We start from the raw sequence: 22,427 nt of genomic DNA, 5'->3' as shown, positions 1-22,427 counted from the left end.
GTGAGTTAGAGGGGAGATCTAAAGTGGTCGGAGCATCTTCCACATAAACAGCTACCTTTGTCCCATGATCCAAGAAGCAGGGCCTATTTTTAACTTAACAGTTTCTTTTTAAATTAGAGGCAAATAATGGCATTTCAGTATCCAGATATGAATCAGTTTAGTCAGGAAGAAGACACAGTAGTTACCACCATTAAGTAAACAAGCCAGATTGGTTAAGAGCCAAATGACAGACCTCTCAATCTGCTCTCTTTAATGAAACCATATGAAAAAATTCAGCAGCATGGCATGGCAATCATAAATGATTAATCACAATCCCTAGAATTTCCCCATTTACAGATGTAAAACGTTTATTGAAAGGGAGGAACAGCTATAAGGAATATGCACTATTTCTGCTGGAAGGGAAGATAAAAGTTAGCCAAGAGTCTAACAATTTTACCAGTAGTAAGGTGTACAACTAAATCCACATCTTTGGATCTTAAATTTACTTGCAATTTTTAAAACTGTACCTGATTTTAAAAGCATGCTGCACAAAAGCATGCTCTGTACACCCAAGACTGTCAATGAGAGTTTTAGGTGAGCAAGGAATGCAGTACAGAGCCCAAAATGTTTGATTTAATTTTTATGCAAGCACAGAGCATGCCAATATACATATAACAAGTCTTTTATAGGCCATTTGTACAATGTGCTTAAAAAGAGAGCAAAAAATTTAAAACAATGTTATAACATGCAATGGCTCTACTGGAATTACTATGAAATGTGATTACCTAGTATTTCTGAATGATAAAAAAGGAGCTCACTTTAACTAGCTCTGTCCTGCATGTTTGTACTAAGTTATTGCTAAACTGAATTACACGAACCCTCAGCACTTGTACCCTATGTACACAAGCCTGCGTTAGACAAAGCACACTGATAAACTAAACAAAAGTCCTTTCTTCTATAATTTAAGTATTACAGTAACACTCATGTGGACATTAAAATCATAAATGCATAAAAAATGGCTGACTCTCAGTCAGTAATGAAGAGAAATACAGCAAAAATCTTTACCTGAAATATGCTGCCTTTAATAAGATAGAAACTAAGACCAGGCACATATATTTGCCTTTCAAATAAGTGGAACTACTTTACTATTCCCAGTAACTGTTTATATGACTTGTTTCTGGAACAATACATTAGAGTAATAAAAATACATAAATAAATAAAATCAACTTTACACACAAAAATTCCTTCTTACTATAATCTAGAAGCAGAATGTGAAGAGTATAGACCACATGTCAGTGTGTTAATTGAACTGCATTTGGTTCTCTCAAACTAAGCAATGCATTCCTCTCAGTTTTGCATCTTTCCTCTGCTGAAGTCAACACAAAAAACATTTGCATGCTTTTTGTCTTGTTGGAAGAACACTCCTAGATTAAACTTCATTCTCATTATCCACACTTGAAATAAGCACTTCATTGTGCCAGCTTCTTATTTCAGCCTCTGAAATACTACAGCAACCATAATCCCCAACACTGAAGAATATGCAGATCCTCAACCTACTATGTCTGGTCTGGGACAAAGCATATGATTTGTTGATAGTTTATAAGACCCACTATCCCTTTGAAAGTACAAGTCACTGTCTAAAGAAACAGTTAAAGGCACACCATGCTTTATTATGCATGTTCAGTATTCACATTCAACTCCCTTCCCACCACCCAGCTCCTACTCAGGAAGCCTGAAGCATCAGGCATAGAAGGACAATGGATGGCAGCAAAATGAATTCACCAAGTAGGTAACTTGACATTTGGCCTTAAACATATCTGAGAGATTTCTTCCTCCCTCCCCCTTCTGATGAATATTCATAGGAACTACATACACCAGCCTGTCTCAGCCATTTGATGTAGCTAGCAACCCCAACAGGAATGAATTAGAAATTACTGCAGTGTGCAAAGAAATCATACAATCACTACAGATAATGAGGGTACCCAAGGAAACCATTTTGCAACCTTAACTACAGCGTTAGCTAGCAGCTGATGCTATATCACAAGTGCTACATTTCATTTGTATGCTGCTTAACCACGCAAATATCCACATACACTTTCCAACAGAACAAATACAAATTAAGGTCCAGTTTTTGCAAACATGGGTGCCCAGCAAAACCCACTTTACTGCATACATGTGGGAGTTTGCAGATGCAGCTAGGGCACAGGTTTTTGCATATCTGTATCCAACCTCTCCTCCCCCCCAGGGAAATTAAATAATGCAACTGCTGAAAAGCATATGGGGTGTGCAGCTTTGTTCACAGGTGCACTACAAAGTGCTCCCCCCAGAGAATCCACTCTGCTGTCTCAGGCTCCAAAGGCACCAGGAAATGCCCCTCCGGATTCGAGCCTCACGCCCACATGCAGCACAAAGCCGCGAGCGAGGCAGGCGGGGATGCAGTGCAGAGGGGCGGGGTGAAGGATTTACCTGGCGTGCCCCCCAAAAAGCAAAGGGGGTGCTGAGGCTGCCGCATCCAAACCTCCGGGGTTGAGGGGCTGCCGGAGTCGCTCACTGTGCCTGGAGCCGGCGGCGGCGGCTTGATACTAGTCCCATCGCCGCCCGTGGCAGCGTCGAGGGGAAAGAGCGAAAGCAGCCGGAGCTTCGCTAAGCGAGCGAGAGACTCAGCACCTGGGCGCTGAACAGCTCCACACAGACCCACGGGCGGAGCCAGCCTCGGAGCGCGCAGCCTATCCGCGCGCGCCGCCGCCCCCGCCGCCAGCCCTCTCCCTCCGCCCCGCGGGCCGCGCTGCTTCTGGAGCCGGGATCAGGGATTGATTCCGCCGCCGGAGCTGCGGCTCGCGGATTGATTCTGCTGCGGCCGCGCTCCCTGCCGCGTGCTGCTCGCTCAAGGGGAGACAGCTCGCGTTCCGAGCATTGCGGGGGGGGGGGGGAACTACTTCTCCCAGCGGCCTCCGCGGCGGATCCCTCTGGCCCCTGGGATTTGTAGTGCTTTGAGTCGGAGAAGCGGCGGCCAGGGGCCCATTGGCCCCGCTGATACGTTCGGCCTAAAGGCGGGGCAGGTGGAAGACGCGAGGGAGGGTCGTTGGCAGAGGCCCTCGGCCAGGGCTGCCTCCTCCTCCTCAGTCCGGGACTAGGCCTACATTTCCCAGCAGGCCTGTCGGTGAGGCGGGAGAAAGTCTGAGCCTCGTGCGGCGGCAAGGCAGGTCGGCCGCCCGTTGAAGACAGGGCGAGGGCAGGCCCATGTCTGCGAGCGGGCCCAAGAAGCCACTGGGGACTGACCAGCCCCACTGCCACCTGTTGCTAAGGGCCGGGCTGACCAGGCCCGCGCCATTTCCCCTGCCCCAGCGGGAGGGCTGCAGTGGACGGAGCCCTTCAGTTCACCCCCTCCTCCCCACCTGTGGAGCCCAGGAACCCAAAGAGAAGCTCGGTACCTGCAGCCCCGGCAGGCTTCCTTCGCAGTGCGTGTGCCACGTCTTCCCCGCCTGGGGCATCCTCCAGCTCCTGAGTCTGATACTGCCAGCTTCACAGCATCAGGTGTGTGGCATGAAAGCCTCGCTGCACGTGTCATGTGACAAAGTCTTGGCTTTTTCTTGGGAAAGGGGGGGGACAAAAAACCCGGAAGTTGTAGACACAGTCCTCCTTGCTGCAGAGGAGAGTTGAAAAATGTGACTTCCCCCTCCCCAAAGGCTCAGGAGGCAAATAAAACTGTTTTTTAAAAAAAGTAAGAGATGATTTTTAAGCTAATTGTATGGGGTTGGTAATACTGCAGTATTAATCAAAATGTTTGTGAAAGCTTCTGCGAATTTAGCTGGAATTTAACATTTATAACAAAAATTATTCCGGGCTAAATTGTACTGGTTTGCAGACGAATCCATCATTAAATACTAACCCTTAACGCGTGCTTGCCAGGCCATTCCAAAGCACTGTGAGGATTGTTCAGTAACTGTTTTGGGGAAACTGAGGCAGAGTTGAAGCTAGGAATAGAACCTAGCAGGCCTGACTTCCAGGCATATACATTCTTCTCATTAAACCAGAAAAGAAGAAAAAAGGGGGGAGGCTGTGCTGTGTATTTATAATTGATGTGCCCTACTACAGAATAAATTCATAATTTAATCAAGTTACAGTAGGGATTGAGAAGGAAAAGTTTGCATTTTGAAAGGAAATTATTTTGTTTTAAATTTCACAATATTCCAATATTGACCAAAGCCAATGGAAACATACTGAACAACTCGTTTATTTCAACTCTTTGAACCTTGGGTTTGGTAAATTTCTACATGTATGTTACAAGTTTTTTTAGGGGTTAAAAGTAGTTTGCTTTAAATTTAATGTCCTAGTTTAAAAGAAGCTGGGACCTGAGGGGGGTGTGCGCGTGCGCGCTCCCCTGGTGAGGTCACTCTAAACTGCCTTATACCCACCTGCCACTCTTTTTCAAGACCAAGGGAAGTTTTTCCAGTAATAATAGTACTGAAAACAAACTAATAAAATGCAGGAAATTATGGGATTAGTGCACTCAAGGAGGCAGTTTGTTTTCTTTATATTTTCCTTGCTGCAGTAACTTCCGTTGGGCCTCATTATCTTCTGCATAGACTACTCTGACACAGAGAGTCAGGAAAGTTTACTATGCTTTCTTCCAGCAGGCAGGGACCACACTGACTCCCCAGCTCTTTTCTCTTCTTTCCAAGCTTCTGTCAGGAATGGCTTCAGGAGTCCTGGTGACAATCTTCTCTGGTAGCTACAGGACCAGTAAAGCAGGTGCACTCATGGAGTCAGGGTGAGGAGGTGGGTAAGTTAATATTCAATATACTATTACATCTAATTCAGCGATTTTCATACCTACAGTGGCACGCCAGGCTAGTCTATACAAACAGTTAGTTTGTGGCAAGTTGGGCTGTACACATGGTGCACAGCAGGCTAGTAAAGGTAGAGTCTGTGTGGACCCTGCTGCCACTCACTGTGTTCCCTGGAGTGCTTTGGCCTACCCTGTTTTGGAATGGGAGTAGATGAAGACGTGGTAGGGAACTTTTAGAGCATGACAGTAGACTCCATACAGACATGTAGTGTGTGGCAGGCTAGCTCATACCTGCACACCACCTTACTGCAGTTTGTATACCACCACTGGTACATGTACAGCAACCTGAGAACTGTCCCAGTCCATTCCCACCTGACTAGTGCAGGATTACTCCTTATACTGTTTCCAGTATTTGGCTGCTCGATATGTAAAGGACTCATTTAAGCAAGATATTTTTTTGAATGCACAAGAAAAGCAAAAGCTTTTCAGCATTACTCAGTTTTAGTAATATGAATTAGGTAAGGTTAGAACAGCATTTATCTTATTGCAACGGAAAGAAATCTTGGTATTTTTGGTTGTTTACATGACTGTAAGGTAAATGTTCCACTTTTAATTCTGTTTACTGTATGATCTTACTTGCCTTCTCTTCAATCATCATGAAGATTAGCTCAAGAGACAATCAGGTACAAAGGAAAATAAGCAACTTCCTTCCTTTACTTGTTTCTCCTTCTTACCCAGCTTAACCAAGTAACAGTAGCCTATCTCATGTTCCTTTTCTGCTCCTGCCCATAACAACAGAGTGAAACTGCCAAGATTTGTGCCAGGTCCAGCTTGATGATTTTTAAGAATATGTCATAGCTGAGACTGAGACAGTGGCATAATTCTCCCAGAGGGGAATTTAATAAAATAATGGAGCTGGAGTGATGGGAACACAGGAATATAAGAGATTCCCATAAACCTTTCTAAAATTCAATGCATGAGCTAAATCTCATTAGCATCAATGAGTTTTGTATCAGGTCCTTAATCCTCTGGTTTAGGCATTAGGTTCCTTTCTCAGCTGAAGCTTCTCTGCTGCAGTGGTAGGACTACTCTGCTTTAGAAAGAAGCACAAACCAGGAAACACAAGGAACATATCCAAAATATAGGTAACTTAAAGTTCATTCATTCAGCAAGACTGTTCCTATTGTCCTCCGATTAAAGGGCCTGGTAAGAACAGTCATTATATGTTACCCATAGGAGACACTGGCTCATCCAGAAGCACGCCCAAACCTCAAACCCCAACGCTGCTCTGAAATAGCACTGAGCTGCGAATGCTTTCTGGGCACAGTTATGGAAGAACAAACATCTCTTTAATTCCAAATTACTAAAAAAATTCCACTAGGAACAGCTTTGAAAATGGCATAGGGTCTGCTCAGGCTGGGAATGTGTATGGTTTGTTAGAGCTCATCATAGTTCAAATCCTTCATGAAAGTGGAGTGGCCTTATCAAATCAAATATAGTGTGTTTTAAGGTCTCACATAGGCAATATTCAGGCATTCAAATGGGGCCAAGTAACTGAATTCATACATCCTGGCTGCTGCTGCTGACAGCAGCTGGAGTGTACTATTGTTGCTGACAACAGCTCTGCTTACCCTGCAAAATTAATCTCCTTTTTCCTTAGCACAGGGTTCAGGAAAAGGAGGAAATTAGAAGAATCCCAATCTTAGTGAGAGTAGGGAGAAGAAATAACTCCCACCTCTATCACAGCGAACCACCCTCCTCCATCCTTGTGGAGAAGAGAGGAATGGTATTAGTGTTGTCTATTAAGGGTAATTTAATGTGTTGCTTGTTTTCAATTTGTTATACACCCAAATGCTATGTTGATAGGCATAGAAAACATTAAAACAACCAAGCCAAAAGTCGTTAATCATTCTGTCTAATCATTTCCCAGGTCCGTTCCTAAGCATTTTCTTTTGTTAAATGAAAGAACTGCAGCTGTAGTGACTCATCCTCAGTACCTCCATTTTCTCAGCCTCAGTCAATTACAGCCAGAGCAATATTTCACTTCAGTTATCTTGCCAAAAAATAAACTGAGAAACATTGATTGACAATAAATGAGAAAATATAGGAAGACCCCTTTGTTAGTAGGAGAGGTTACAGTATATTTGATATCTGAGCAGCAAAGTAGACATTGTGCCAAATAATATAGCCAAAAGAGATGCCACATCAGCATATGGAATGAGAGCCTTCTTTGAATTTTATTTTTAGTGTTTGGAGCTACAGTGCAACATTTAAATATTTCATTCTCCAGAAACTGTAAGTAGGAGTTAATACTCAGAGAGACTGGAAATGTAGTGTGTACTCATACATATAAAGTAAAGCCTCTGTCCAAATGTCATAGGAAACACTGAAAAGGTGTAAAGGGTTGGATAGTCTAGGTTATATGGATGTGTATATATAATATATGGAGGGGATCTCAACAGGATTAATTGCCAGGCCATGTGAAATATTTATTGTGGGCAAAGAACAGGAAGGATTCAAACCTGGGCTAGTGATGGGTATTTTTATTCCTTCAGACATTATGATTTTAATATTTTGTAGTCCTTCAGATATTGTAATATTTTGTAGTCCTGCAATCCTTAGAAATGAGAGCCTTATGCCATTGGAAGGAGATCAGGTAAATCACTATGACCTTGTATTTTATGTTTTAGCATAGGAAATTTTAAGTCAATTTTAGAAGACAGCTTGGATCTGCTTTCAAATAATCCAGTATTTAAGAGTAAAAAAAAATCCTGGAGTTGTTTTAATTTCTGCAGTGTATATAGAATATACAAAACACCTTATGGTGTGGTGTGGTATAAAGATTTTATCAACACTCAGATGAGGTGACCTGTATAACTTACTCATGGCTCTGTCACTTGTGGTTAAAGGCTTTTTCAGAATGTCACCGTGCCACACCACTGTGTTCACAATACACATGTAATAGTGTTCAGGGAAGGGTACTAACTCCAGAGCAAAACTAGATACACAGTAGAGGAAGCAGTTGGTCTTAGTCATCCTTGATAAACATTTATTGCTATTCTAAGAGTCTAGAAGCAATGAGGAAGGAAGAGCGACTAGACTTTTGCAAGGGAAGACAGACAATTCAGATAGGAGGTAAGGTTAGTTTAAAAAAAAAACAACTATCCTTTCTTTGTAATCCTTGAGGCTAGTGGTAACTCAAGCAGATGATCAGTTTGGTTTAACAGAAAGGGATCATGGTTGCTGAAAGTGAAATGGGGCATTATATATTAGGTCTAGCTGCTCTTTACTATTTTGAAGCAGTCAGGAAGGCATTTGAAGGAAATGTACAGACATGGTTGGATGAAAGTAGCAAAGAAAATACACACTGTACACTCAGTTTCTGAAAATAAACATTGACTCTACTGTCTTAGGGCCCTATTTGGACACTGCCATGCTGGCAAAGTTCCCTTTGGCTTCAGTGGGAGCTTTGCTTGCATGAAGGTGGCAGGATTGGGACCTTACGGGTGGATACTTTGAGCTGCAATTTGAATTATTTGTACACCTTCAAAATACGTTAATGCCCAGTGGACTCCTAACTCCAGTAGCTAAAATGTAACATTCTCAGGCATCTGTTAAACTCACTTAGGGCTTGTATGAAGAATGAAAGGTTCTGGTCAGAGATTACATAGGTAGTGGACAGAAATCTGATGTTGTAGAAAAGTCTAGGCCTCATTTACTGGGAGACACTAACCTGGGGATTAAAGGAAAGAGGATTAATAATGTATACAGACTGTTCCAGTGACCGCATGGAAGTGTTGGGGGCTAAAGGTAGAAGTGCTTCGATCTTCCATCGTTTGATTAATTGAATACATCTCAAAATATTAGGAGTGTAAAAGTGACTGAGGGAGTTAAACTAATGACCAAATTCAGACTTGGTTAAACCGGTCTGAATTTACTCATTTGTCTCTATTCTGAATGTGGCCCCAAAGCTCCATGGGCCAGGTTGCCTGTGATGTAAAGTATTATGGTGCTCTTTAAAAGAAGCTTAGTTGACATAATTTCAGGTTGTAGTGGGAGTGGTGAGTTTATTCTGGGATGGTGTTCCATCCGAAGACAATACACAAGTCAGTACCATAAAATAATTGCTTATTAATTGATCTTGGAAAGGAAAATTGTTAGTACAGTTAAACTATCTGTGTAAATTAAGAGATTGGGAATAGAGAGCTTTTAACACATTTGGAGGAACATTTAGAGAACTGAAAGTAGTTTTGCAGTGAACAGAGCCTCCCAAGATGTCCTCCAGCAAGTGCCAGTTTGCTGAAGCAAACAATCAGCTAATAGGAGTTAGCTGGTATTTGAGCCCCATCCTTTGCTAGGTCTAGATCTCTGGATCTTCTAATGATCAATCCTAGATAATATAGCTTTGTATACTGTTTAAATATGACAGTCACTTTTCAGCCTTTGCAGCTTGTCCACATCTGTCAGCTCTCCAGTTCTACTGGCATAACGAGACCTAAGAGATTCTGTAAACAAGTTCCAGAAAGCAGTTTTGCTTAAATAATTTTGTGCTGATCCTCTAGATTAAATTTTCCAAAAGAATAGCCTGGTGTGCTGATTTCTGAAAGCCTTGGTAAACATGGCCCCACATTTCATGTTTTGTAGCAGATACACACCATTTGAACAGCAATCCCTTTAAAAGAGAGTTTTTGGTTTGTGTCAGCTATCGAAATATACAGTCAAAATAAAGTTGACAAACCTAGACACTACTGTTGCCTAATAGCAAGGTAGCAAAGCATATCTATAAAAAATTTAGGGTTCATACTGTACAGGGCCATCACTACTTATAATGTTGATTGTGATGATGCTGTAACTTTCTAAATTAACTGTTGGTCCACTTATTTTGGAGGGGAATAACCATAGATTAGGGAACTAAGGCATCCAATGCTTGGCAGGTAGTTTTCATACTCTATATTTATTTTGTATATATAACTTAAGGCCAGTTGTAATTTGTGGAGGGAATTTTATTTTTTACTGTTCAACTCAAGTTTCTTTCATAACTTTTCATGCTGGAAGATAATAGCTTTAATCCAGTAACATTTTTGTCACTGGCAGACTGTTTCTATTGTAGAGTATAAGAGAATAAGCAGAAAGCTCTCTGCATTGTTACTGGATGCACCAGGAGTCTGTGAAAGCTTCCTTCTGTCCAGCACAGGCAATTGCATTTTAATCACCTTTTATACTCTAACGCGTACAGCCTTGGTTATCACAAACCAATATTTTGGTAGGACATCATATTAGTACAAAATACAGACAAATTAAGTGTGCTCTATTAAAAACTGCATGTAGAATAAGCAGTCAGTTAAAAGTAGCATCTTTTTAAAAAATTCTTCATATACTTTTCTTCCCCCTCCTTCCCTCTGTCCCAATTACTATTCAAGAATTTAAGATGGAAGTAAACTCTAGTAGTATTTTAGCTGGTTGCTATTGCAATATCTAGAGACAGCACCCTTAGCCATAACTTTTTGTTAGATACAGAGTGTAAAGCTCATTGTTATGAGGAAACTGCAGGTCAGTTCCATTATCCCCGCCTGATTTTCTACTGTAGTTTTGATTTAGAAAATCTTTCCTCCTCTCCTAAATTGTTGTTTTAAGTGAGGCTGAGCTGTGATAAAGAGTTGCAGCATTTCATCCTAGAGTTAGTTATATGGTAGCAGCAAATAGAGTAGTGAGCTCTATATGTCTCATATCTTCTGTACCACATAGAAGATGACTTAAGTTCTCTTAATTAACATTCATAGGGCTACAGAATGGGTAAGCAGCACAAGCTGTGCTTACATCAGCTTCATGGGCAAAACCCTGCAATTATACTTTTAATCTATTATGAAAGCAAGTAGATCAGGTAAGGAAGAAATAGCTTAGCTAAGGTTACTGCCTAGGAATAACCAGGATATTTGATGATTTTCTGTTATAAAATACATATCATATCTTATCTTCATTTTTGAAGAAATGGAGGCTTTTAAAAGTTTTTAAATTTAGTGTGCTGTCAAAGACAGGTATTTTAAATATGAGCCTTTGGGCCCATTCCTGAAAGCCACTTGGAGCAAGATTACAACCCTAACTTTTTTAGTATCAAATTCAAGTTACTCCAGTTGTTTTTAATTCTGCCTTGTTCCATTTTAGTTTCTTTATCAGAGCTATTAGAATAGGAGTACTTCAAGGAGAGTATGTACACTTACCAGGAATATATTTTCTAAAGTGCACCACAGGTTCTGTTACTAGTCATAGCTGTGAGTCAATATACCCTACCCTCCACAGAAGTGATGATAAACGTTTACAGATAAACACTTTAGTTTTTTAAGAAACTTCTCCATTACATTAGTTGTGGTAGCGTACTTAAGGTATTGGTATTTAATCTTCCTAAATATACAGTCAATAGGCTTTTCTTAAACAGAAAAGCCTCTTTAATCCCTCACATCTAGGGCTTCACCACTTTATTTCTTCAGGCTCTTCCAAGCAGCAATTCTTTCTTTCCTTGTGTCTTCCTAAGCACTGGCTGGGAAATAACAGCCTCATGCTCTCCTTCCCAGCATGCTTTGTTAAAAGGATATTGATAGATTCATACATTTCAAGGTCAAAAGGGTCCATTGTGATCATCTAGTATGACCTCTGGTCAACATAGGCCATGGAACTTCGTTGAAAAATTTCCTAGAGCATATCTTTTAGAAAGACATCCAATCTTGATTTTAAAAGTGCCAGTGATTGAGAATTCACCACAGCCCTTGGTGAATTTTTCCAATAGTTAATTACCCTCAATGTTAAAAATACACACACAACCCTTCTTTTCTCTGTACTTATTTGTTGAAGCAAGCTTGTTCTGTACAATACAACAAATGTCTTCTTTAGTTAAGTTCTTACGGCCTGCATCTTGGTCTTTTTGTAACTAATCTATTTTAGTCTCGTAATGTTAGAGGAAAAGAGGAGTCTTGAGTTGTTCGTTCTCTTTTTATCAGGGTTACACCTTAGCTTTAGGATTCTACTAAAATGGGTAGAATGTCTAGTTGCTTAAAATGTATGGTGACTCTTTCCTGAATCCTGGTGAAAACTGGGTTCAACTGAAGGAGCAAAGCTACAGAGGTGTTTGCCTCCAACCTAGCTGCATGTTTTGCCAACCTATTCACTTGTTTGTTGATCAGTGAAGCATACAAGGACACTGAGGAAGAAGGTAAGCTTTCATTTTCTGCCACAGATCAAATGCGCTGATTAATGACTCAGGATATTTTATTGCTGCTTAGCAGTTTGTCCATTGAACAGAAAGGGCTGGATGTTTCAACCCTTATGGAGTAGTCCTGTTGGGTTCAGCAGGGCAGCTCTAATGAGAAAAGACTGTCTTTTAAATACTATTTTGAATTTTTTTTGTAGGAATCTGTAAAAAGCTCTATAAAACAGTTAAATGTGTCTGTTTTCTACCTTGAAATACAAATTCTGTTAAACAAAATGGAATTTTGCTACAAAATAGAAAACATGAAATGTAATGGGAAAAAATTTTCTTTTGAAAAAATAAGGTAACAAAATGACCAGATTTACTATACTTTGTTTTTCTAAATATAGCCCTGAGAGAGTGATCGGGATTGTCTGATTTTTTTTTTTTTTTTTTTTTGTTAAAGAGCCATCTTAAAATAAAGCTTTTGTAATCCCTCAACATACTTGTTTCAACTCTTTCAAGACAAAGCCCTGCTTATTTGTTTTTTAAAAACAGATTATTTTCATTTTCTATTCTCTGTTGAGTACTGTCTAAAATAAAATTTGGTCTGTAAAGCAGGTTCTGAAGTTTTTTGGACATCTTAGTTTTTTAGAATACTCTCAAGATTAAATTATAATTATTTTTACTTTAGAGTATTTATTGCCATAGCAGTTAACTGCTTTTTATACGTTAAGGACCAATTCTACAAATAGGGGATAAACTTAATTCATATGAGTAATACCATTGATTTCAGTAAAATTACTCATATGACTAAGGTTATTTCCAAGCTTCATTGTTTGCTGGATTGGGCTTTTAGGGTCAAACCCTATACATTTATTATTTATATTCTAGTAGTGCCTAGAAGCACAGGTCAAGATCAGGGACCAGTTGTGCTAGGCACTGAACTAACAACACTCAGTAAGAGATAATTACTGTACCAAAGAGTTTACAATCTAAACAGACGAGAGAGAAAAAGAGTAGGAGGTTATACAGAGGCACAGAAAGGTCAGTGGCAGAACTGGCATAAACCCAGGATGTCTGAATCAGTTCATACCCTATCCACTGAAACACACTGCCACTTGTTTTTGGTTTTTTATTCAGTTCCTATTACAGGATTGTGACCTTGAAAAACTACAAATGGCATAAAACCATCTGCAGTGGCTAGGTGAAGGGAAATTATTTATTCAGGAAAGAAATTAAAGAGGTAACTAAAAAAAAGTCAGAAAGAGGCTAAACAAAATAATCCTGCATCATGCTCCAAAACTTCCTAAACTCAAACTGTGGTAAAACTCCCAAGTGGAGTGAGGAGGCAATAAACTAGAAAGCCCTATGGCTGGTCCTGCAATTTTTAATCATGTGTTTGACAGTGAGAGCCTCCATGGTGGTCTGAACTGCTATGGAAAAGTATAGAGTCAGACGAGCTCTCAGGTAGACATGCTTCAGAGCATTACAGTCACTACCAGACCTAAGAATGGTACCCAGAAGTAAATAGGAAGTCAGTGCAAACTGTGTTATGTGCTTATGGCATTACACTTCACACAGTGCACAGTCCAGCTGCCCTGCATTGCATTTATCTAAAAGGGTGCATGGCATTTGAGGGTTCTAAGTTAGGCCAGAATGTTGCAGCCTCCAGGCCAGCCATAGATACCTGCTGCTACCTGAGAATCAGGACAGCAGTGAATTTGATAAGATCCCTAGTCTGTGAATTAATTTAATGAAAGATGAGTGTATACTGTTAACAGATGCTGCAAGCACCATTTCCACCCATGTTTTCAACTGCCAATAAGCATCACCTAAGTTAGAATTTTTGTTCAGATAAGTAGTTCTAAAGATTTCTATATAGGAGAGTGTATTCTATTTAGGATCAGATGATTGATACAAGAAGTACGCACATTGGAGGGGGATATGGAGGGTCTGCATAGCACAGGAATCCCAGAAGTATTTCTGGCTAGCAATCAGAATTTCTTGGTGGGAACACATGCTACAGCCACCTCTTTTACTGGTTGCAATGTACACTTCCCTTATGGTGGGTCTGAAATACTGATCCTGTGTCATGATGTTCCTCGCCCTACCCTCCTTTGGGAGTCTAGCACAGACGTTATAAAAACAAACAGACCCTTTTCACTCCACTTTTCTTCTCAAATAACCTTTTAGGCTTTCTTTTTACACCATGCAGAAGCAAAAAGGGCACATACCCAGTGTATTAAGGTATCGTTTCAGATAATCTTTTAACATTGTATTTTACTACACTAGTTGCCAGATTTGCAAGTTGTCCTGATTTATCCTTGCTGTTTTTGAGTGATGACCCCTTGTGTAATTTAATCCTCTAAAACAGTGGTTTTCAGCCTTTTTTCCTTTGAAGACCCCTAAAAAATTTTGAATGGAGGTGCGCACCCCTTTGCAAATCTTAGACATAGTCTGTGGACCCCCAGCGGTCTATGCACCATGGGTTGAAAACCACTGCTTTATGGTAACAACAACCTTTTGTGGACCCCTTAGACATAGTCTGCGAACCCCAGGTTGAAAATCACTGCTCTAAAATGTCTGTCCTTTTCTGGTATTGCTTAAATTCATGTTGACTGCTTCAAACTAAACACCACCATATTTTTGGCAGTGCTCTTCTAATTTAACTCTCATTGGGGCTTGAGGCAGCTTTTCTAGTGGGTGCAAAAAGCCATTGTTGTTGTAAGATGGTGCAGCACCCTGAAGTTAGATTCTCTTTATGGCTAAATAAGTCATCTTAATTAACTTCCCTTGCTTTTTGACATTTGAATTTTACTAGCTTTCACAAAATGAAGGGTCTGCAAGGCTTCCATTGGAGCTTCAGAAAATAAAATTAAAAGCAGTGATTTGCCAGCAAGACTATGAAGTGCTGGAGAAGCACATTTGACTTTAAAGCCTTCTAAACCATGCCCAGTACTTGCTTCTTGGAATGAATGTGCTAATGGAGGAATCTGCATTTGTTTACGGCTGTGTCATTCATCACTTTAGTGTGTGCTATAACAATTGCTGAAAATTGATGTGACTTCAGAGAACATGGAAAATTCAACTACAGAGAGAAGATATAAAGTGTCTTTACAGATTTAAGTATCACTATATATAGCATAAGGTGAGAAGTTGGGGTTGCTGGTTTGCTTTTTTAAAATCCGTTTAGAATTATCTGTTCTTATTGCTTTGTTGAACAATATGGATTTATGAGCTTCGAGGATTTGATTTAAAAATAAACTTTACTGAACAAGATGTTAAAATGGACATCAGAGGAATGCATTTCGTTGCTAACCATCAGTAAAAAGCTCCCTGTTATAGAATACATTACCAGTTTCTGTCTGTTTATGTTTTAAAAATACCCTTGTAGATAATGGCCTGGACCACAGGTTACCCACAAAAAACTCAGAGTGAAGAACACTTTTTTTTTTTTTTTTTTTTTTAAAGTGGATCAGTAAATTCATTTTAAAAATCTTTATGAAACTGCTCTTTCAACAGAGTGATTAACAAGCCGAGACTAGACTCAAAGTATTTATTTTATTTTTTAATTCATTCATTCATTTTTTTTGCCAAGCATCTTACTTGGCATAAGATGATCTAAAACAACACATCCTACAGATGCCAAAGTAATGTCTTATAACATGATGAATTAGTTGGAAAACTTTGAAAACTCATGGTAGTAAAGGGCAAGTTTTAAAGGTTTTTCACATATGACACAGACCCTTTTATTGTAGGATACATGAGCATGACATGAAGGGCTGGTGGGCCCTGAAGGATGTTCTGCTTTTCGACAGAAACGACAGTTGGAAAATATTAGGATTTAGTGTGCATTGGTTTTGAGCACAGCTCATGAACTGATACTCCCTTCTATGACTTAAGACATACACAGCTGCATAGAGATGGTGGAATAATGCTGTTTTGGCTTCCTTTCTAGCTTCCCAATAGGCTTGGGAGCATTGGAGTTGGACTTCTTGTCCTCTTGGCACCATGCACTATATGGGGATGGGAAGGGGAAAAAGGGAATGGGTGATGTAACCCTAAAGCTTAGTCTTGTTTACCACACAGAACAGTCCAGCTGTGGCCAAACCAAGTTCATAAGTGGAATCATATGGAACAACCAGGTATTTAAAATGAGGTGGGGGAGCTCAGGCATAAACTTAAATGTACGAAGAATCTGAAAACCAATATGACACGTCACCAGATAAGAACGCTTACAGCTGCAGAAACATGTTGAGAGAATTTGGTACATCCAAAGCCCTTGTATCAGGGATTTGTGTAATATATGGAGAACCTTGTCTGGCAGAGTAGAGTGTAGTCAGGTCTTAATAGTATGAGAAAAACATGATCTAGCATCTTGGCATCTACATGTAAAAGTGTATGTTTAAATCCATTTGATTCCTAAACTGGAAATAGGGTAGTTTGACAATATGCTATATGTGAGTCACTTAGCCTAATTCCTGGTTGAAAAGCACACACAGATTTCTGATAGAGCTAATGGAGAGACATTAGTGCTAACAATAAATATGTCATTGGGAAATGTCATAAGTTTCATAATTACAAACAAACATAAAGTTAGAAGACAATTGTGACTTTACCTCACAAGCGTGTTCAGCTTAATGATGCCTCACGCAATAAATAGAATGGATGAATAAATCTGCATGTGATCTACATAGCAGTAGCAGCTCAAACTGAAACAGTGACAAATAAGTCCTGTTGACAGCACTACATAAATAAAAGCATGGGCTGTAAATTGGACCATTGAGGAGACACCAGAGCATGCCTGTGCCCATTTCTATCTGAAAGGATTTCATATTAAAATTTTTAAATATGCTGTACTAAGATGTGTGTGTTCTACCTGTAACCTAAAAAAATAAACAAAAAATCTGTGTAGTAACGAGTGGTGAAGAGCAGAATTAATCCCTGGGATAAAGGGTAGAAGATTATTAAATGTAGGGGGATTTACGAACACAAACGTTATTTATCCACTTTCAGGCTGTTCTAGTGCTAACACCGGACAGAATTTTAAATCTGGATACCTAATGTTAAGCTCCTAAATCTACCTAAATAAAAGTGGCAGATTTTCAAAGGTGCTGAACACCTGGGCCTAGATCCTTAATGGCATCTAGATGCCTAAATACTGTTGAGGATCTCGGCCCTGGAGCTCTCAATGACTTGAATGGTTTTTATAGGCATTTGGTACCTCTGAAAACCACTACTGTTTAGGTGCCTAACCCTGGGATTGGTGCCTACATTTTTAAAAGTGACTAGTGATTTTTGGATATTGAATTGTTTGGTTGCCAAACTTGACCCCCTAAAGGAGCCTGATTCTCAGAGTACAAAGGCTTAGTATTCTTTAAATATCAGGTCTCTTTAAGGTGTCAAGATTGGCATCAAAATCACTTTTTAAAAAGTAGATCGAGGCACCCACTGTGATGCTGTTTAGAGTGGCTCAGAACTGTCAGTGCCTACCTCAGGGCAGACCAAAACAAGGTGGACATTACAAACTGATGGTGTGTTCTATAATTAGATTTCATTAAGTCATTAATAAATGTAAACTCCAGGATCGCTATAACAGACCGGAAAGTCTATGGTAAGACTATCTTGCCACCCAGACAAACTGGACTTAGAGATAAATGGTCATTTACACCGAAAGTCACACCATGTTTAGGTTGTTCCAGTCTCAAGAAACCAGGCACTTACCCCAGATCAATTGGTACAGTAGGTTTTACACCAAAGACGGTGCCTGTAGCCAAATTATCTAAATTATCTAAAGTTTCTTTAACTAGGAAAAGAAAAAAGTTATTTACAGATTAAAGCAAGCAAACTTTTATATATATATATAAATGAGTTACCATCCAAATCCTAAAAGTGACAATTATAGTTATCTGTAAATTCAAAGTGTCTTTCAGGGTGGACCCAATAGGCAGATTCCAGGGATATCTGGCTTCAGTTTAACATTTGTTTGACCCTGTCAGAGTTCAAACAGCGAAGAGATGGAAAATTTTCCTGTGACTTTTTGTTTCCTTCATTCAGCTTCCAAATCCATAGGATGAGCTTTCTTGCACATAGCATTTCCAAGATGTGATAGGGCCATTAACCAGTCTTTTGTATTGTGATGTTCCTTGATGGCCACACAATTTTGGTAGCCTTCTGGATGGTAAGAGGGGACGATTCCCATGCCTGGGTTCACAAGTTCAGAACAAACATTCTCAAAGTTATAAAGCAAAACTTACATATTTTCTTATAGCATGGAATACTGATATTACAAGTGAAATTAATGCATGCAGCAATTTACAAGCATTTCAACAGAGTCTAAATGCTAAATACAGTTTTATAAGACTAATATCTATTTTGAGCATATTAACATACAGATGAACTGATCTGGTCGCTAGCTATGAATTTGTCAGTTCTTAGCTAATACCTGCAGCCTGGGCCAGAGCTGACATCTGCCCTGCCAGCATCACACCCAGGTTTGAAAATATTGGCTTGCATCTATAGCCAACACTTCACAGAGACTGATGTGAAATATATATATCAATTAGACTTATGTGCATATATTGACATTTGGTAACATTCATAAGAACAGTATTAGTCAAAATGTGCTACAATTTATATGCCTGGATCTCACTGTTTCTGCTTTCTGCTAGTCTTAGAAAAAATGTTTGCGTAATGTACAGTATTCAGGTAATTCTCATTCCCTTAAACAAAATGACTCCACCTTCCTTTTTAAAGTTTAAAAAAAAATCTTAATAATTACAATTAATTCTAAAGAATTATAGACTTGGCCTGTCAGCTTTATTGTTGTGAGCAGACAGTCTGTTCAAATTTACAGGAATAATTAAACAAAATTGTATTGTTTTCTTATTCCTGTCTAATTCATTTAATGTTGTTAAAGTCGTATTGCAGCTGAAGAAGCAGAGTTCTTTTGAATCAGAATACCCTGTTTCTTCACCAGAACAAAGCAGACAAGCTAAAGGGGACATTACAACGTACATATGTGTGCTTGCAATACAAAACTGGCAGATCTAATTTTTGGCTTACCAGCCTTGGCAATGAATGCCCCTTGAATCTGACACCAAACTCCTAGGAAGAATATTGATTGTGCAGGGCTTTCAGCAAGCAGCAGCCTCCAATTTCCACATTAGCACTAGGAGGAAATGAAATGATCTATACACAAGCAATGTAATAATAAAAAATCATGCTAATGTCCTTCATTATTCACCTAAATTAGGTGCTTTGTTTGCAAAAAGACAATTTTATTAACATTAATTCAATTATGGTTGGGGCAAAAGAGAAATTGTCTTTCCTAATGTTGTATTTCTTTATTTAGGAAAATAAATCCACATGCTATGGTACCTCAGATATTTTCTCTTTTGTTTAAACGGTAAGTCATGCTTTGCCTCTTGAGAAATTTAGGGCAGAAAATACTATTTGGTACTTCTGTAGCACTTTATATGTTTGAACTGTTGGATGAACAATAACTAGATACTCCTGATAAGCTAAAGAAAATCACAGTAGAGGATTGTCTCCATCTTGAGTTATCTACTGCCCCTGTCAGTCTTGGAGGTTATATACCCCAGAACCACCTTGCTTGTCAGAAGTTACTTTTATTCCTCTCGGAAGCATAATGAAATTGGGCCTATCCCTTTGATTTGTTAGGCTTCCTCCTACAAAACAATATTATTCTAAAGAAAATTGAAATTAATTAACTTTGGAGTCTGGGCCCATTTAACTTTCCATATATGGGAAAGGAAAAGGTTTCCAGTAGGACACCTGGATTGTTTTGAGGGTGCTAGGTAGAATTCACCTCAGAGTAGGAGGACCATGCAAGACACTACACTATGCTTAAGCCTTGCATTGCAGGGAATTTCTTTCTGTGCAAGAGATCTTTTATGCCCACATCACTTTTTCTTCTATGACTTCGTACCTCAACAGTGTGGCCAAAGGACATTTTTACCTTTTAATAGAGAGTTTTTAAGCTTTGCATCTTCACATTTGTAGCTGTTATTTTTAAGACTCAATTTCTCCCACCTCATTGACAGCATAGCATAAATCCTAAAGAAATATTTTCCTTCCAACTGTGCTAAGATGTTGGATGCTGTACATAGTGTGTTTTGTTTTCTGTACATAGCTTGTTTTGTTGCCTTATGCTACCCAGCTTTCCCATTATACATAGTGCCCTCTGACAGCCTGAGTAAGCTACTTGTAATGGTCAGCTCTATATTGGATGAAATTAAAGGTGAACAGAAATGTTGATTTAAAAAAGGGACAAGAAGTGTTTATAAGATCTCAAAACTTTTAGAAGAATGTGTAGATTTTAAATTACAACTAAATACATTAAACATTAACATATTGACTATATCTCAGTGTAATTTACTTTTTAAAAAAAACCTATTAGATTCTAACTAACTAATGACATAATAAAGCGTATTCTGAAACTGAGGTGTCTAAACTTAAGCATCTAAATGAATGGCTTGATTTTTCTCAAAGGTGCTGAGCAGCTGCAGCTCCTAACAGAGTTGTGGATAAATCAGCATCTTTGAAATCTCAGGTTTATTTACATGCCTAAATATGGACTTACATGTCTGAATTTCGGCACTCAAGTTGGGAAAATTCTGGCTTGCCTCCAAGCAAAACAGCTTCAGTGTTGAATAATTGCAACAGTTTGTAAACAAAGTACTAACCAAGAATTAATTTCAAAATGGATTCTGTGAATAATTTTGAATAACAAAGTATTGCAGGAAAATCCTGATCTCTTCATGGATAATCTATCAACAATAAAAAAGCAAAATTAATCAAATTGCCTGAGAACTAGTCTAGTTCTAATCCATATGTTGCCTAGCTAGTGAAAAACTCCCAGTAATGAGGTAGTTAAAGAAGATTCACGAGACCAAAGTTCATTATCTGCAAAATAAAGCTTTCTCAGGAAATGTTATTGCAGAGATTGGATTTAATTATTGCATTGTTTAATGAAGCAAATCAAAGGACCAGCTCAAAAGTCTAGATTTTTTATCATGTCAGCAAAAATTAGAATGAGACTAGATCTTTTTTCTTTCTAATTGTGTGCTATAAAGAATGTATGATGAAGATATTTATACTTCTTGACAGTTACTTATTTCCGAGATGTAGTCTTGCTTGTTGCAACTATTTTAAATAAGTATTTTCCTTCTCAAAAAGAAGGGAGAAAAGGAAAAGTTTAGTCCATTCAGGTCAATAAAAAGGGTCACCCAGATATTATGCCTTCTAAAATTGTTCCTTACCATTTGTTTTTAAAGAGGCTTGTCAGAATTAATGCTGTTTGTTCAGTGCTGTTTAAACTATTGTTATAAGCTATTCTTTATTTCATGTGAATATTTCTAATAAAGTAATTTTCTTTCTAAGAGCCTGCTTCAGCAAGATATTTAAGCATATGTACAATTTTAAGCACATGAGTAGCACCATTGATTCAAATACTTAGAGTTAGGCATGTGTTTTAGTACCTTGCTGAATAAGGGCCTAAAATAGGACAAGAGTCCGCTTTACACAGTTATTCAACCAGTCTTCAATTCCAGTGAATCACATTTTCACTGTTTAAGGTATGGCATCTTTTAGCCATAGAACTGGGTTTTCCAAAAATAAAGGTAGGTAACTTGCTAGAATTTGTCTCTGTCAGGCTCCTGAGTGTTACTTACCTTCTGGATGAAAAACATCCAGAGATCGAGATATAGGAACACTTCAGACTGAGCCACAGTTTTCTTTCATGTGAACTGAAAACCAAAAACTGAAAATGAACTCAAGCATGGATTTCTGTTCTGAATCCTCCACCCAGTAGCTAGGCTGCAGGGGCAGCCTGACACCTTGTTCAATCAGGGAATTGAGTACAGAAATGTGTGCTTAACTCCGTTTTTCTTTTTCTTCCATTTATACAGCTCCACATGACCTCTCCAATTTTGCTCCCTCCTCTTTTAAAAACATAGCTGTTCTATAACTACCATCACTGAATACTGAATTGAATTATTCCTTTGAAATGTTGCTTTTCAATCACCCAAAAGTAATTTCCCTCCCATTAATTTCAGTCCATCATTAATGGTTTTCATGGATGCCAATCTGGAAGAGTGGTTTGTCCATTTCAAGTAGATATCAACTCCAGGGTAGTGGACTATAGAAGCAAAGGCAAACATCAACTGATAGTAATTACAAGGTACCCAGCTGGCACTGCTGTGAGGAGATTTCTTCTTAAGACTAATGAGTCTGCTGCTGTAGTCAACCATAAACTGTGTATTTTCTCAGATACAAGCAGCCGTGGGGTGTATCTTTGAGATCCAAGATGTTCTAATTACTCTTCACTTTAACAGACTAATGTCAGTCAACTTCTCCTTGGGCTGTGCATGTGCAAAGTAGGCTCTTTAAGAGGTACTGTATGTGGGAATGTCCCATTTATTCTGTATTGGCTTTATGGAAGTTGTTGGTGAG

The 22,427-nt window shown here is 39.0% G+C and overlaps 1 protein-coding gene and 1 long non-coding RNA gene across 3 annotated transcripts in view; one reads left to right on the top strand and one right to left on the bottom strand.

The window, feature by feature from the left end:
* The window catches only part of SMPD3 (sphingomyelin phosphodiesterase 3), a 203,535-nt gene extending 201,032 nt beyond the window's left edge, over positions 1-2,503 (bottom strand). For both annotated transcript variants that reach the window (XM_067551617.1, XM_067551628.1), the window contains exon 1: positions 2,446-2,503. The gene's annotated coding sequence lies outside the window, so the exon portion shown is untranslated. The remainder of the gene's footprint in view (positions 1-2,445) is intronic.
* Positions 2,504-2,905: 402 nt separating this feature from the next.
* LOC137155404 (uncharacterized) overlaps positions 2,906-22,427 on the top strand; it is a 111,826-nt gene continuing 92,304 nt past the window's right edge. Inside the window, exons 1-2 of the long non-coding RNA XR_010920452.1 lie at positions 2,906-3,513; positions 4,662-4,758. This is a non-coding gene — a long non-coding RNA (uncharacterized lncRNA). The remainder of the gene's footprint in view (positions 3,514-4,661; positions 4,759-22,427) is intronic.

This window comes from Emydura macquarii, unplaced genomic scaffold (genome assembly GCF_026122565.2).
Source record: "Emydura macquarii macquarii isolate MOO-44397 ecotype Brisbane River unplaced genomic scaffold, CSIRO-AGI_Emac_v2 contig_295, whole genome shotgun sequence".
In the NCBI taxonomy this organism is placed as follows: Eukaryota; Metazoa; Chordata; order Testudines; family Chelidae; genus Emydura; species Emydura macquarii.
The sequence above is the reverse complement of the archived record's forward strand: the minus strand, read 5'-3'. Positions and strand labels throughout refer to the sequence as shown.